The sequence below is a fragment of the Pseudophryne corroboree genome, chromosome 6, assembly GCF_028390025.1.
Source record: "Pseudophryne corroboree isolate aPseCor3 chromosome 6, aPseCor3.hap2, whole genome shotgun sequence".
Lineage (NCBI taxonomy): Eukaryota > Metazoa > Chordata > Amphibia > Anura > Myobatrachidae > Pseudophryne > Pseudophryne corroboree.
The window spans coordinates 607,778,974-607,795,121 of NC_086449.1; positions in this window are offsets into that span (position 1 = coordinate 607,778,974).

The window sequence follows — 16,148 nt, forward strand, 5'->3', positions numbered from 1 at the left end:
TTAAGTCAGGCACCCGGGGAGACACCTGTTGTCTGTGGGATGAATATGGCCATTGACATGCCTGGTCAAATTACAAAAAAAATCACCTCTTCGGTGTGGAATTATTTTAACAGAAATGCGGACAACAGATGTCAAGCCGTGTGTTGCCTTTGTCAAGCTGTAATAAGTAGGAGTAAGGACGTTAACCACCTAGGAACATCCTCCCTTATACGTCACCTGGAGCGCATTCATCAGAAGTCATTGACAAGTTCAAAAACTTTGGGTGACAGCGGAAGCAGTTCACTGACAACTAAATCCCTTTCTCTTGTACCCAAGCTCCTGCTAACCACACCACCAACTCCCTCAGTGTCAATTTCCTCCTTAGACTGGAAAGCCAATAGTCCTGCAGGCCATGTCACTGGCAAGTCTGACGAGTCCTCTCTTGCCTGGGATTCCTCCGATGGATCCTTGATTGTAACGCCTACTGCTGCTGGCTCTGCTGTTGTTGCTGCTGGAAGTCGATCATCATCCCAGAGGGGAAGTCGGAAGACCACTTGTACTACTTCCAGTAAGCAATTGACTGTCCAACAGTCCTTTGCGAGGAAGATGAAATATCACAGCAGTCATCCTGTTGCAAAGCGGATAACTCAGGCCTTGGCAGCTGTGTTGGTGTTAGACGTGCGTCCAGTATCCACCATTAGTTCACAGGGACTTAGAGAATTGCTTGAGGTAGTGTGTCCCCGGTACCAAATACCATCTAGGTTCCACTTCTCTAGGCAGGCGATACCGAGAATGTACACAGACGTCAGAAAAAGACTCACCAGTGTCCTAAAAAATGCAGTTGAACCCAGTGTCCACTTAACCACGGACATGTGGACAAGTGGAGCAGGGCAGACTCAGGACTATATGACAGTGACAACCCACTGGGTAGATGTATTGCCTCCCGCAGCAAGAACAGCAGTAGCAGCACCAGTAGCAGCATCTCGCAAACACCAACTCGTTCCTAGGCAGGCTACCCTTTGTATCACCGCTTTCCATAAGAGGCACACAGCTGACAACCTCTTATGGAAACTGAGGAACATCATTGCAGAATGGCTTACTCCAATTGGACTCTCCTGGGGATTTGTGACATCGGACAACGCCACCAATATTGTGCGTGCATTACATGTGGGCAAATTCCAGCACATCCCATGTTTTGCACATACATTGAATTTGGTGGTGCAGAATTATTTAAAAAATGACAGGTGCGTGCAAGAGATGCTGTCGGTGGCCCAAAGAATTGCTGGCCACTTTCGGCATTCAGCCACCGCATGCCGAAGACTGGAGCACCAGCAAACACTCCTGAACCTGCACCGCCATCATCTGAAGCAAGAGGTGGTAACGAGATGGAATTCAACCCTCTATATGCTTCAGATGATGGAGGAGCAGCAAAAGGCCATTCAAGCCTATACATCTGCCTACGATATAGGCAAAGGAGGGGGAATGCACCTGACTCAAGCGCAGTGGAGAATGATTTTAATGTTGTGCAAGGTTCTGCAACCCTTTGAACTTGCCACACGTGAAGTCAGTTCAGACACTACCAGCCTGAGTCAGGTCATTCCCCTCATCAGGCTTTTGCAGAAGAAGCTGGAGGCATTGAAGGAGGAGCTAAAACAGAGCGATTCCGCTAGGCATGTGGGACTTGTGGATGGAGCCCTTAATTCGCTTAACCAGGATTCACGGGTGGTCAATCTGTTGAAATCAGAGCACTACATTTTGACCACCGTGCTCGATCCTAGGTTTAAAGCCTACGTTGTATCTCTCTTTCTGGCAGACACAAGTCTGCAGAGGTTCAAAGACCTGCTGGTGAGAAAATTGTCAAGTCAAGCGTAACGTGACCCGTCAACAGCTCCTCCTTCACATTCTCCCGCAACATGGGCTGCGAGAAAAAACAAGTTTTATGGTAAGAACTTACCTTTGTTAAAACTCTTTCTGCGAGGTACACTGGGCTCCACAAGGATAGACAAAGGGGTGTAGAGTAGGATCTTGATCTGAGGCACCAACAGGCTGAAAAGCTATGACTGTTCCCAGAATGCATAGCGCCGCCTCCTCTACAACCCCGCCTCCCTGCACAGGAGCTCAGTTTTTAGTTAACCAGCCCAATGCAGTAGCAGGAAAAGAGATGACAACGGTTAGTAGCTACATACACCACACTCTCACGACAGGAGAAGTGTCAGCGGCTAATGCCATACCAACCCAAAGAAGCTAAGTGCGTCAGGGTGGGCGCCTTGTGGAGCACAGTGTACCTCGCAGAAAGAGTTTTAACAAAGATAAGTTCTTACCATAAAACTCGTTTTCTGCTGCAGGGTACACTGGGCTCAACAAGGATAGACATAGTGACTAAAGCAGTTCCTTATGGGAGGGGATGCACTGTAGTGGGCACAAGAACCCTGCGTCCAAAGGAAGCATCCTGGGAAGCGGCAGTATCGAAGGCATAGAACCTTATAAACATGTTCACAGAGGACCACGTAGCCGCCTTGCACAATTGTTCAAGGGTCGCACTACGGCGGGCCGCCTAAGAAGGTCCAACAGACTGAGTAGAATGGGATGTAATGTGAGCAGGAGCCGAGAGACCAGCCTTCACATAAGCATGTGCAATCACCATTCTAATCCAGCACAAAGAGAGAATCAGATTTTCTAATAGAAGCAGTTCTCTTCACATAGATATGGAGAGCCCGTACCACATCCAAAGACCGCTCTTTGGGAGACAGATCAGGAGAAACAAGTGGCGGAACCACAATCTCCTGGTTAAGGTGGAATGAAGAAACCACCTTAGGTAAATATCCGTAACGAGTCCTAAGAACCGCCCGGTCCCGGTGAAATATCAGATATTGGGAACTACAGGACAAGGCACCCAAATCCGATACTCTTTTAGCTGAAGCAATAGCCAGCAGAAACACCACCTTAAGCGAAAGCCACTTAAGATCAGCTGAACCAAGAAGTTCAAACGGAGACTCTTGTAATGCCTCCAAAACCACCGACAAGTCCCAAGGAGCCACAGGCGGGACATAGAGAGGTTGGATACGCAACACACCCTGAGTAAAGGTATGCACATCAGGTAAGGTTGCAATCTTTCTTTGAAACCACACCGACAAGGCAGATATTTGAACCTTGAGGGAGGCGAGACGCAGGCCTAAGTCCAGGCCCTGCTGAAGAAAAGCCAACAACTTGGCTATACTAAACTTGGAAGCGTCATAATTGTTAGATGCGCACCAAACAAAGTAAGAATGCCAGACCCTATAGTAAATCCGAGCCGAAGCCGGTTTCCGGGCCCGCAACATAGTTTAAATGACCGCCTCAGAAAACCCTTTAGCCCTTAAGACGGAAGCTTCAAGAGCCACGCCGTCAAAGACAGCCTAGCCCGGCTAGGTCCTGGTAGACACAAAGGCCCTGAACGAGGAGGTCTAGGCATTGTGGAAGTAGAATTGGACGCTCTGACGATAGGCCTTGCAGATCTGAGAACCAGTGCCGTCTGAGCCACACCGGAGCTATGAGGAGCAGAATTCCTTTTTCTTGCTTGAACTTCCAAATTACCCTGGGCAGGAGTGACACCGGAGGGAACACGTACGGCAGCCGAAACCTCCACGGCACCACCAGCGCAACCACGAATGCTGCTTGAGGATCCCTTGTTCTTGCTCCGAAGACTGGAACCTTGTGATTGTGTTGAGACGCCATCAGATCTACATCTGGAAGGCCCCACTTTTCCACTAGGAGCTGAAACACTTCTGGATGGAGGCCCCACTCGCCGGCATGTACATCCTGATGACTGAGAAAGTCTGCTTCCCAATTCAGGACTCCCGGAATGAATATTGCCGATATGGCCGGTAGATGGCGTTCCGCTCAATGTAGAATACGTGAGACTTCCTTCATTGCCAAATGGCTTCGAGTGCCGCCTTGATGATTTATGTAAGCCACTGTGGTGGCGTTGTCCGACTGTACTTGAACAGGACGGTTCTGAATTAAATGCTGGGCCAGGTTCAACGCATTGAAGACCGCCCGCAAATCCAGAATGTTGATCGAGAGGAGGGATTCCTCCGTGGTCCACCGACCCTGACGGGAGTGTTGCTCCAGCACCGTGCCCCAACCTCTTATACTGGCATCTGTCGTCAACAGGACCCAGTCGGATATCCAGAAGGGACGGCCCCTGCACAATTGTCTGTCCTGGAGCCACCAGAGCAGCGACAGACGGACCTCCGGAGTCAATGAGATCATGTGAGACCTGATCCGGTGAGGCAGGCCATTCCACTTGGCTAGAATCAGCTTCTGGAGGGGGTGAGAATGGAATTGAGCCTACTCCACCATGTGGAATGCTGACACCATGAGGCCCAGCACCTGCATCGCCGAATGTATCGACACTTGCGGACGAGAAAGGAAGCAACGAATCCTGTCCTGAAGCTTCAGGACTTTCTCCTGAGACAAGAACAACCTCTGGTTGTGAGTGTCCAATAGCGCTCCCAGGTGCACCATGCTCTGAGCAGGGACCAGGGAGGATTTCTTCCAGTTGATGAGCCACCCGTGGGCTTGTAGAAACCAGACAGTCATATCCAGATGATGTAGGAGAAGTTCTGGGGAATTTGCCAGGATTAACAAATCATCCAGATACGGCAGAATCCTGACCCCTTGACGGCAGAGTACTACCGTCATCACCGCCATAACTTTGGTGAAGACTCGCGGAGCCGTTGTTAAACCAAAAGGTACCGCCCGAAACTGGTAATGGAGGTTGCCAATCGCAAACCTCAAGTATTGCTGATGTGACGCTGCTATAGGAATATGCAGGTAAGCATCCTGTATGTCCAAGGAGACCATGTAGTCCCCAGGTTCCAAGGCCAGAACAATAGAGCGAAGGGTTTCCATACGGAACTTGGAAACCTTCACAAACCTGTTCAATGCCTTGAGGTTGAGAATGGGCCGGGAGGACCCTTTCGGTTTCGGGACTAGAATCAGCAGAGAATAGTACCCCCGGCCCCTCTGCGCAAGAGGCACCTGTACTACGACTCCTGTATCCAGGAGGGTCTGTACCACCGAAAGTAAAGTGTTTGCCTTTGTCTGTCCGGCAAAATCGATGAGGGGGTCGGTTTTTGAAGGCTATGGTGTAACCTCGAGTGATGACTTCCCGTACCCAGGCATCTGAAGTGGTCTTCTACCATTCCTGGGTATACCCTAGAAGACGGCCCCCCACCCTGGGATCCCCCACGGGGAGGCCCTTATCATGCGGCAGGCTTATTGGTCTTGGATGCTGGCTGATGGGCCGCCCAGGCTCTTTTGGGCTTCGGCTTACCAGGTTTGGAAGTGCGGGCCTGCTTGTTGTACGCCTGACCTTTTGCTTTACCTGATAGACGAAGGGGGCAAAAGGAAGTACCTTTAGCCTTCGACACAGAAGGAGCGGTACTTGGCAGACAGGCAGTTTTGGCAGTAGCCAAGTCAGCCACTATCTTATTTAAGTTCTCCCCAAACAGAATATCTCCCTTGAAAGGGAGTACCTCCAGGGTTTTTCTAGAGTCCAGATCCACAGACCATGACCTCAGCCACAATATCCGGCGAGCCAGGACTGATGTAGTAGAGGCCTTGGCTGCTAGTATACCTGCATCAAAAGCCGTCTCTTTAATATAGCGAGAAGCTGTGACAATATATGACAAGCATTGTCTAGCATGGTCAGAAGATATTTCAGCTTCTAACTCCAAGGCCCATGCTTCAATAGCCTCTGCAGCCCATGTTGCTGCAATAGTGTGCCTTTGTGCAGGGTGTAAATTGCTTTCAAACAACCCTCCACACGTTTATCCGTAGGCTCTTTTAGAGACATGGCGGTAGTGACAGGCAGAGCTGAGGAAACCACCATCCTAGCCACATGTGAGTCTACTGGAGGAGGCGTTTATCAATTTTTACACAGCTCTGGCGCGAGGGGATAGCGAGCCAGCATCTTCTTTTGAGGCACAAACTTCTTACCCGAGTTTCCCCAGGGTTCCTGACGTATATCCACTAGGTTGTCAGAGTGAGGTAAAACATGTTTAACCACCTTCTGACGCTTGAACCTATCTGGTTGCTTAGGAGGGACGGATGGCTTGGGATCATCCGTAATCTGTAAAATTAATTTAATAGCCTCCAAAAGATCAGGAACATCCACATGTGAACTACCCTCCCCATCAGCAGTATCTGTGTCAGAATCTGTGGGGTCAGTGTAAGTGCCGTCTTCATCAGACGAGGTGTCAGTGACAGCAGTGGATTGTGAGGAGATAAGAGCTCGCTTAGAGGACCCCTTGGGCTTAGGCGAGCGAGGGTCAGACTTTTTAGTAGTCAGGTACTGGTTCAACTTCTTCAATTGAGCAGACAAATTGTCCGCCCACGGCAGGTTAGCTGCAGCGACCACATACGGTTGCACCGGCATAGGGGGTCCCATAGGGGGTGTTAATTTATTAACTAGCGTATGTAGAAGCGTGGAAAAAGCAGCCCACGGTGGGTCATTATGTACCTCCGTTGCCACAGTCCCACTGGGGGGCAAGGAGCCCCCAGAACCAGAGCCCACAGCTGCTATATTCTCCTCATAGGGATCTGTGGCTTCAGCAACACCGGCAGTGTGTTCAGCCCCAGAACCGTTACCTTCAGAAGCAGACATGATATAACTTGCAGTATCAGGTAACACAGTACAATTGGCAGCAGCACAATACCTCTTAACCAAACCCCTGCGCAGTGTAGTCAGCACAAGCAGAGATATAGGAGAGATATGCTGACTAAAATCACAGAGAAAAATATGTATCAGAGTATATCTTGTGAAAATCCTATATAATTTTAAAACCTGACGCACCAAGCCCCCTCAGGTTATAGAATATAGGGATAGCAAGTTGAGTGAGAGACACGAAATGGAAACCACTCAGCAAGCTAATGCACACACATATAGTCACAGTTGTACAATGCAGAGGTTATTACTAACAATAATACTGCACTGGACCAGCTTATATAGCTATGTAGTCAATAGATATAACACTGCACAGTAAGAACTGGATGTATATCACAGGGTAATTGTACTAGAAAACCATGACTAAGGGGGTAATTCCAAGTTGATCGCAGCAGGAAATTTTTTAGCAGTTGGGCAAAACCATGGGGGTAATTCCAAGTTGATCGCAGCAGGATTTTTTTTAGCAGTTGGGCAAAACCATGTGCACTGCATGGGGGGGCAGATATAACATGTGCAGAGAGAGTTAGATTTGGGTGGGTTATTTTGTTTCTGTGCAGGGTAAATACTGGCTGCTTTATTTTTAGACTGCAATTTAGATTTCAGGTTGAACACACCACACCCAAATCTATCTCTCTCTGCACATGTTATATCTGCCTCCCCTGCAGTGATCATAGTTTTGCCCAACTGCTAACAAAGTTCCTGCTAACAAAGTACCCCTAAATGCACTCTTTCTTAACTAACACTGTCTAAATGACAGGTAGAATACTTAAGAGTCATGTAAAGTCACAGCGCTGACAACCTGGTGGCTTTACACAGGAGGATTTGCCCAAGCAGTCCCAGGAACAGTATAGCTGAGAGAAATGGCACCCAAACACTGACAGGGAGTGAGGGAGAGACAGATATGCAGCTCCAGGGCAGGAACATTTGCTGAAAATGGTGCCCTGGGGCTGGGGGAGTGGCTCCAGGTCTAAGCCTTATTCCCCTGCTGGCAAAACCACCGGGTACTGCGGGCTACTAATAAAACGGTTTTAAGGGAAAACCTGACCTACATCTATGCCCTGGTGATCTAGTGGGATCGCCTGTACTGCCACAGTGTCCACCGCCAGCGCGCGCGGCTCGCCTCCCACTGACCGCGCCGGATCGCGATAAAGTACGGGTCCCACAAGCGGGACCCACTCACCAAGTCTTCACTTTTCTTCTCAAAAAGCTCTTCTTAGGGCTGCCCAGAGCAGCCCCTCTGTTATGTGCCTGCTATCTGCGGCAACAACAACAAAACTGAGCTCCTGAGCAGGGAGGCGGGGTTGTAGAGGAGGCGGCACTATGCATTCTGGAAACAGTCAAAGCTTTTCAGCCTGTTGGTGCCTCGGATCAAGATCCTACTCTACACCCCTATGTCGATCCTTGTGGAGCCCAGTGTACCCCGCAGCAAAAAGGCTAAGAATTCTAAGCCCACCCACTGGTGGTGATGCAGGGCAGTCTGGAGCGAGTGCTGACATCTGGTCCGGACTGAAGGACCTGCCAACGATTACTGACATGTCGTCTACTGTCACTGCATATGATTCTTTCACCATTGAAAGAATGGTGGAGGATTATATGAGTGACAGCATCCAAGTAGGCACGTCAGACAGTCCGTACGTATACTGGCAGGAAAAAGAGGCAATTTGGAGGCCCTTACAAAAACTGGCTTTATTTTACCTAAGTTGCCTCCCCTCCAGTGTGTTTTCCCCCGAAAGAGTGTTTAGTGCAGCCGGTAACCTTGTCAGCAATCGGCGTACGAGGGTACTTCCACAAAATGTGGAGAAGATGCTGTTCATCAAAATGAATTATAATCAATTCCACCGTGGAAAGATTCACCAGCAATTGCCTCCAGAAAGTACACAGGGACCTGAGATGGTGGATTCCAGTGGGGACGAATTAATACTCTGTGAGGAGGGGGATGTACACAGTGAAAGGGGTGATGAATCGGACGTTGAGGAGGAGGTGGACATCTTGCCTCTGTAAAGCCAGTTTGTGCAAGGAGAGATTGATTGCTTCTTTTTTGGTGGGGGCCCAAACCAACCAGTCATTTCAGCCACAGTCGTGTGGCAGACCATGTGGCTGAAATGATGGGTTTGTTAAAATGTGCATGTCCTGTTTATACAACATAAGGGTGGGTGGGAGGGCCCAATGACAATTCCATCTTGCACTTCTTTTTTTTTTTTTATCTTTGAATCATGTGATGTTTGGGGCTAATTTTTTTATGTGCCATCCTGTCTGACACTGCAATGCCACTCCTAGATGGGCCAGGAGTTTGTGCCGGCCACTTGGGTCGCTTAGATTAGTCATCCAGCGACCTTGGTGCAAATTTTAGGACTAAAAATAATATTGTGAGGCGTGAGGTGTTCAGAATAGACTGGAAATGAGTGGAAGTTATGGTTATTGAGGTTAATAATACTATGGGATCAAAATTACCCCCAAATTCTATGATTTAAGCTGTTTTTGAGGGGTTTTAAAAAAAAAAAACCATCGAGCGACTTCATAAATTCATCAAAATGGAGTTTAGATGTAAGGTATAATTGCTTATTAATCAGTGGGGCAGGTTTTGTATTGCTGAAAGGCTGCTGACATGGATTTGTAGCACCAAGTACTGGGTTTTGCATGAGTTTATCTCACCTCATAAAACAGATTTGGTGTTTGGACCGCTGTTCAAAATTATATTAACAATGTTCTTCACATTTCATTTACTGTAACGATGCCTTGGGCATTCTGGAACACTACACTCAACCCGCATCACCACACCATACTAAAGGCACGATGCTTTTGCTCGCCAAAGTAGCGGGGGTAACAAAAAAAACTATTTTGTCTCAATGGATACATTCTACCCCCATTGCTCTTTCTCTTATGCTACCCAGATTATCATATGTTTATAGGATGGAGTGGATAGACTGTTCTTTAGATTTAGAATTTCGTTCGCAGTCCTTTTTTGATATATGGCTACCTTATGTGTGCACACTGTCAACGGAAGAGAGGGATTTTCTTAGGGATGTGGTGCATCTCACCTCTTGGTATAACTTATCTTTATTGGAGATGGGCTCCCCGCTTTCTAAAAGGAAATTCATATAAGGAAACTGAATAGGTTTAAGACTTCTGAACCAGTGCAGTCTGTTCGCTCCATCTTGCCGCATATTCATTTTTATAATACTTGGATTGTCTTTGATAGATTTTGTACGGTGATTCCTTTTGCACATGTATGTACCTATGTCGATCTTTCTTTCCCTGAATGGTTTCCCCATTTTCCTATGGAACTTAAAAACTTTTGTCTGATATTTCTTTGCCAACCTGTCGTGTAACTGTATTTATGCCAATTGTAATGTTCATCTTTTTCAATAAACATATTAAAAAAAAACAGATTTGGTGGCTAGCCAGAATATGACAGGATACTACATGGGATAGCCATGTGCTGAAGCCTGGATATCACTTAAACCTGCACTGTTGGTGTGCATTGAGGACCGCGGTTGGGAATGCCTGAACTAGAGCATGGTCAGCATATGTTAGGGAACACCAGCTCAATTGTGTAAGACCCATAGAGCCCCATGAGAGAGACTTCTGTCTATAACAACCACATGCCTCCCAACATGACGCTCTCCAGAAGGGACAGAATGCTCTTCTCCTGGACTTCCCTCTTAATGTATGATTACCATCACCTGTGCTGAAACACCTTTCTTATCCTTTGACCTGTTCAAAACAGGTGTCAGCAATTATAAATTAGGAGAAAAGTGCAGAAGCAGAGCATTGTGTCCCTCTTGGAAAGGGCCATGTTGGGGGGTATGCAACCACCTATTTTTCCCTTAGTGCCTGACTAGCACAATGGTACTTAAGTGGTCGCCAGGGCTTATACCTCTAGCTTTAGTGGCTTAAACAATTGGCTGTAGACCACAGGACTATCTGCATGAGTGGTAACTGTAGGCAGATGAAGAATGGCACAGAAATAGTTAAACAGACTTGACTGAAATACTGAAGCGACAGTACACTTGAGCAAGATGTGTCTGAATACTTTCAGTGCATACTTGCCTACCTGACCCTCTCCATGAGGGAGAAAATGCTCTGTTCCTGGACATTTCTGGTAATGTATGATTGCCATCACCTGTGGTGAGCTAGGTACAGGGCCGGTGCAAGGTTTCTGGACGCCCTAGGCAAAACTTCAGCGTGCTCCTCCCCCCCCCCCCCTTCCCAAATCCCTCCCAAACCACAAACCAGTACCTACTAGCCAGCTCTTCAGGTGAAAGTGTGGAGGTGGCATCTTAGAAGTTCAACAGCCACAGTCTGCATTAAGTTAAACAAGGATGCATCTCTCAGAGTTTTCCTTAATTTTATGATAAGCAGACCCCCCCAGATCCTGGCGTTCTAGGCAGCTGCCTAATGGTAGAGCCGTCCCTGTTCCTACCGCTTTGTCTGTCTGTTATTACCCAGTTTTGGTCTATTACTGTTTACAATTATAAAGCGCAACAGAATAATTAGAAACTCTTATTAATAATAATAATAATAATAATAACTTGCAAGGTCACAGAAGTAGGCGAACAGTGGGCCTGATTACGAGTTGATCACACGAAGCTGCTTTTTGCAGCCTGTGCGATCAACTATACTTCGCCTATGGGGGTGGGTTTTTTCCCATAGCAAGGCTGCGATCGCTTGTGCAGTGCTGCTATGGGAAAAAATGTTGTGCAGTTCCTAAGTAGGTCTAGACATACTTACCAGCTGCAACGTTTTCAGCCTGTTCGGTCCTGGCTCTGACGTCAAACACCCGCCCTGGACATGCCTGCGTTTCTTCAAACACACCTGCATTTTTCTTACCACTCCAAGAAAACGGTTCCGAACGCTGTGTTGCCGCCCAGGAACGCCCATTCCTGTAAATTCTCAAGCGATCGCCGCTGCAATCACTTTCTTAGTTCCCTTTGTCATTGCCCGACGAAGCATCGATGCGCGTGCGCATTACGGACCCCGCGCATGCGCAGTAGCGATCGGGTCATAATGACCCCCTGTGTAGTGTCATGGATTAGTAGGCTACTGCTTGGGCCTCATGAACACTTATCTCTCTTACAATAATTCATCTCACAAAAGATAGTGGGTGGGATGTACCAACCTCTTGCGGTACACCCGCCACTTACGGCACCGATAATAATAGTATATGTACTAAAATATGCCATTAGTATTGTAAAGGCGATGGCCGCCAGTCCTTGGACTTCCCAGTTTATGTCCCGGGCATCCGCCTGCGCATGTGCAGAGTGATGCCACAGCCACAGGGGATGCAGGGAGGGATCAGATCGGATCTCCCTGACTGCACCAATGCAGAAAGAAACCCATAGGCTTCCATAGGGTAACGTTTTTGCTGGCATTACCTTCTGCATCGGAAACCCGGCGTCTGGCTCTTAATACATACATACGTACATAAATGCGTTATAACCACAAACCGCATGGGAAATGTGTGTATATATTATATATATATATATATATATATATTTATATATATATATATATATACACACACACACACACACACACACACACACAGAATGCTGTAACTAGACATTTTGGTGCCTTGTGTCAGAAAAGGAATTGGTGCCCCCTCTCCCACCATATTTAAAATAGGCACAGTGCGCGACAAAAATATAGGCACATGGCTTTATGGGGGAGGGGGCATGGCCACATAATAGTACCAATTCACAGTACACGTTGTGTCTTTATTCACATAACACAGTTGTACACCTTATACATGTTACACCAAGGTAGAACTCCATCTACACATTTATGCCAGATAGAGTGCCCCTGATACATATTATGCCAGGTAGAGCCTCTGATACATATTATGCCAGGTAGAGCGCACATTATCTCAGGTAGTGCCCCCGATACCCATTATGCCAGGTAGAGCCCACATTATGCCAGGTAGAGACCTTGATACACATTATGCCAGGTAGAGCCCATATTATGCCAAGTAGAGTCCAAGATGTACCGAGAGAGAGAGAGAGAGAGAGAGAGAGAGAGAGAGAGAGAGAGAGTGTGTGTGAGTGTGTGTGTGTGTGTGTGTGTGTGTGTGTGTGTGTGTGTGTGTGTGTGTGTGTGTGTGTGTGTGTGTTTGATCCCCCCCTCCCTGGAGCACACATACTCACCTATCACATGCAGCAGCAACAGTAGCTAGGAGGGGCGGAATGTACAATCAAAAAGCTGCAGCGCTGCCCGGCTACCACTCCATGTAACCCTGTGACAAGTAGCTGGTCTCTACTACAGCTACCTAATGGCAGCACCACAAACCTTCTACATTACAGCCCTGCGAGTGTTCCCAGCAGTTCTGCTCCCCACAGTACACTGCATACGCACTGTGTGCCAGGAATTGCTGGCCGACATGTAGTCATGGGTGTGTGTGTGTGTGTGTGTGTGTGTGTGTGTGTGTGTGTGTGTGTGTGTGTGTGTGTATATATATATATATATATATATATCTCTATATATATATATATATATATATATATATATATACATACACACACACACACATATATATATATATACACACACACACACACACATACACTGTGTGTGTGTATATGTATATGTATATATATATATATATATATATATACACACACACGCACAAATACACCGTGTGTGTGTATATATATATATATATATATATAATGTCCAGAGAAATACGGCACTCCCTCCGTCCCCACGGAATCCAAAATGTTTGCTCCTGTGCCCTCCTCTTTGAGTGGCAGCCAGTCCCTCACCAATACATAGCAGACAGCGGCGGCACTCGGAGACTTGCAATAAAGTGCATAAATCTTTTATTGTAAACTTTTTTTTTTGAAAGTTTACAATAAAAGATTTATGCACTTTATTCCAAGTCTCCGAGTGCCGCCGCTGTATATATATAAATAAAAACAGGAAAGCCTGACACTCCACAACATGCAGTGTCCTAGTTGCTGGGGTGTCCTCCTACACTTTATAGGTCTAAAATATGTATAAAAAAAAAAAATCAGATGTCACTCCACAGGCTAAATCAACATACTTTATTGCTAGGGCATATAATATATATGTTCGTGCTGCTGGCTCGTTACACTGTACAAACGGTAGTAATTGTCCGCTCCTATCCGCGGCAACACCCCGGGGTGGGCTGTACATATTCCCGCACCACAACAACACTCTCCCGCGATCTCACGCTGCATTGTGCCCGCCCTCCGGCACCACCACCCGCGATTGCAGCCCGCATGCAGGGCCGGCAACAGAAATCATGGGGCCCTGTACACTGATATCTCTGGGGCCCCACCCCTCGACCCCCACTTAGGGCAGCACAGTCATATAAAGAGGCAATCCACTGTCATATAGAAGATGCACTGTCCTATATGGGAAGAAGGGGGAGGAGGGCTCAGTCATACAAGGAACACCCTGCTCCCCACACATATTTGGTACGTGTGTATAATATGCCTGACGCTCATTGGGTATAATCAGGATGATTGGGTATATGTAGGAGAACCCCCTGATTCCAGCGTAGACATATCTCCAGGAATAGCGTGTGGACTGGGGCCAGCACAACTTCATTCTGGAATGCTGATTTACGAGGTTTGCACCTCTGTGCGATGCAGCCAGTCCCAGTGCCTAGACACCTATAGTGCGCACAGCCACCATTTGCCCCTGCAGTGCTGCCACCATGTAATAATCCCAGTAATGGGCATCAGGTGAAACATGTGGGGATCAGGGACCATTAGGACAAGGAATGCCCCTGATCCGCCTGTAGACTGTGCACTCACCGCTATGCTACAGTACAGAGACATGCCCATGCCTGGCCTGTAATGCTGGATACAGGCCTTCATCCACCAGTGTGCCACTCTAATTTTACCCCCACGGAGAATGGAGAGAAGCCAGACAGAAGCCAGGCTGGCACAAACACAGAGACTGAGACTGCCATACATACATACACACACACACACACACACACACACACACACACACACACACACACACACACACACACACAGGCACAGAGAGAGACAGAGCCTGGCACACACACACACACACACACACAGAGACTGGCACACACACACACACGGGCAGAGAGAGAGAGACTGGCACACACAGATACTGTCAAAGACGGAGAGGCAGTGACGAGCACATACAGAGAGAGACAGACTGGCATGCACACATACACAGAGACAAAGACTGGCACACACAGATTGGCACAGAAACAGACACTGGCACACATACACACAGAGACTGGTACACAGAGACAGAGACTAGCATACACAGAGACTGGCACACATACACACAGAGACTGGCACACAGAGACAGAGCTGCCACACACACATACTGGCACAGACAGAGAGGCAGGGACTAGCACATACACAGAGAGACAGACTGGCATACACAGAGACTGTCACAGACGCAGAGACTGTCTACATACACACAGAGACAGAGACTGGTACAGACACTGGCACACCGAGAGACAGACTGGCACAGAGACCGGCACATATACACACAGAGACAGAGACTGGTACACATATTGGCACACACAGAGATTGGTACACATACACACAGAGACAGAGACTGGCACACATATACACAGAGACAGATTAGGAGGTAGTTCCTGCTAAACATCTACAATATAGAGATAGAGAGATGCAGAAAACATGACCGGCAGGGCTGTGACTGCAGCGCTGAGTGCTGCTGCTGTCACTTGACTCACCACATGCTGCCAGTAGAGATGAGCGCCGGAAATTTTTCGGGTTTTGTGTTTTGGTTTTGGGTTCGGTTCCGCGGCCGTGTTTTGGGTTCGACCGCGTTTTGGCAAAACCTCACCGAATTTTTTTTGTCGGATTCGGGTGTGTTTTGGATTCGGGTGTTTTTTTCAAAAAACCCTAAAAAACAGCTTAAATCATAGAATTTGGGGGTAATTTTGATCCCAAAGTATTATTAACCTCAAAAAACATAATTTACACTCATTTTCAGCCTATTCTGAACACATCACACCTCACAATATTATTTTTAGTCCTAAAATTTGCACCGAGGTCGCTGTGTGAGTAAGATAAGCGACCCTAGTGGCCGACACAAACACCGGGCCCATCTAGGAGTGGCACTGCAGTGTCACGCAGGATGGCCCTTCCAAAAAACCCTCCCCAAACAGCACATGACGCAAAGAAAAAAAGAGGCGCAATGAGGTAGCTGACTGTGTGAGTAAGATTAGCGACCCTAGTGGCCGACACAAACACCGGGCACATCTAGGAGTGGCACTGCAGTGTCACGCAGGATGTCCCTTCCAAAAAACCCTCCCCAAACAGCACATGACGCAAAGAAAAAAAGAGGCGCAATGAGGTAGCTGACTGTGTGAGTAAGATTAGCGACCCTAGTGGCCGACACAAACACCGGGCCCATCTAGGAGTGGCACTGCAGTGTCACGCAGGATGTCCCTTCCAAAAAACCCTCCCCAAACAGCACA